Here is a 1795-nt window from a genome sequence, read left to right as displayed (position 1 = left end):
CAACAACACTTCCGGCAGAGGCCCTAAAAAATAAAAATATCCACATTCGGATTACGCGACAGATGACGCGTTTTTCATTGCCATTTAATGTAGTTCGTGTTAATATAAGTACAGTATTTCAAACGATCGAACACCTTGCTGAATAGGAAAGAATTGAATAACCAAGTCATCGTTTGCGAAAACGCTTTTGGTTACACTTTTCGATTGGGACTAAAAACAGGAAGATAATCTAATACGTCCCTTGTACTGCCGCGGAACATCGTAATATAATGAGACTCCCTGGAGCGAAATAACAATAAATAAAAAATAAATAAATAGATATATAATAAATAAATAACATAAATAAATAAATGGAATCACGAAATATTGTGGTGACAGTTATTCATATACCTGAAAGCGTTGAAAGGGAGTTGCTTGCTGTTTGCTGTGTTCACAGTCAGATTTGTTGAATAGAGGAAAGATACATGACTCGCCTTTGTCTCCACTCGTCATTTGCCACATCTCCACAGAGTAAAATAAATACTCAAATAAATCCGAAATTCACAGTGGAATTAAAAAAAAATTTAAGAGGAAAGAAATACAATGAAACAAAGTTGTAGACAAAAAAAAAATACAAATAAAACAAATTAAGATAAAATGTAATGCAACGAAACAGAATGAAACACAAATAAAAATAATGATGTTATGCAAATTGGTAAGTAAGCAAAAGACAGAGCAAAATAATGACAATTCATGACCATAAAAATCTATGCTGTGACCTGTGATCACGTATTGGGGCACAACCCTTCATTTGGGATTGTGTCCTTTCTAATTATTTTCTTTCATTTACAATTTAACCACGCCGTTTTGCATGCCAAATCGTGAGTTTCCAAGAATTGTGCAAAACACGTCCCTCTTGACAGTCTTATGACTTTAATGTTTACACTGCATGATCAGCTCAAAGTCCACACGCACCGCGCAATGAACAAACAATCGGTCCTTGGCCTCCTTCATCTTTTATCTTCGTATGTCCGCAGTGCACAATTCAAACAAACGATGTCATCTGCAGACTGAGTGAGTGGGTTATTGAAATCCAAAAGTGCATGGTTGTTTTTGATTCCGTTGCCACAGAGCTGTGATTTCACCACAAACACATTGACATGAATTCTGTGCTTGTTACAACCTGATTCACTCGATCGGTACACACGTTCAATCCGAAGGTCATGGCAATCCATCATCTCCCAAAATGCCCAATGACTGAATGTGTACAATAAAGTTATTCATTGAAAACATTGGACTTAGGTCTTCTAGGAAAGCCGCACTTTGAGAGAGATGATGTGACAAGAAACCCCTCAGGGACCAAACATATGAGCTTGCTGACATTGTGTGTTTGCCTGAATCTCAACAGGATTCAGAGTGCTGTTGTACTCACAGAAGGTCCACTCATGTGACATCCTCACTATTTCCTGCCATGTATTTATGATACCCATGCCTGCCCAGTGAGTGCATTTCATGTCACGGGAGAGAAACTGGGGCACTCACATTACACACGCTTTCAACTGGGAGTAAATGCATCCATTCATTGTGCTGCCAAGGAACCTGCTGGACCTGACTTACATTTCATGCATCACTTTTTTTAATTTATTTTTTGTCAATGAAAAATCTATTCAAACTTCAGCTGCTTGTGACCTGGCTTTTTCTATTCTATTAAATAATAATACTGTATGTAATAAATAGTATAATTTGGTGAAAGCGTAAACACACATTAAAAAAAAAAAAATTTTATCATTCATACTTACATGTAAAATTTCTAAAA

The sequence above is a fragment of the Hippocampus guttulatus genome, chromosome 9 (assembly GCF_054856545.1).
Source record: "Hippocampus guttulatus isolate MCC_2025c chromosome 9, RoL_Hgut_1.0, whole genome shotgun sequence".
In the NCBI taxonomy this organism is placed as follows: Eukaryota; Metazoa; Chordata; class Actinopteri; order Syngnathiformes; family Syngnathidae; genus Hippocampus; species Hippocampus guttulatus.
The sequence above is the reverse complement of the archived record's forward strand: the minus strand, read 5'-3'. Positions refer to the sequence as shown.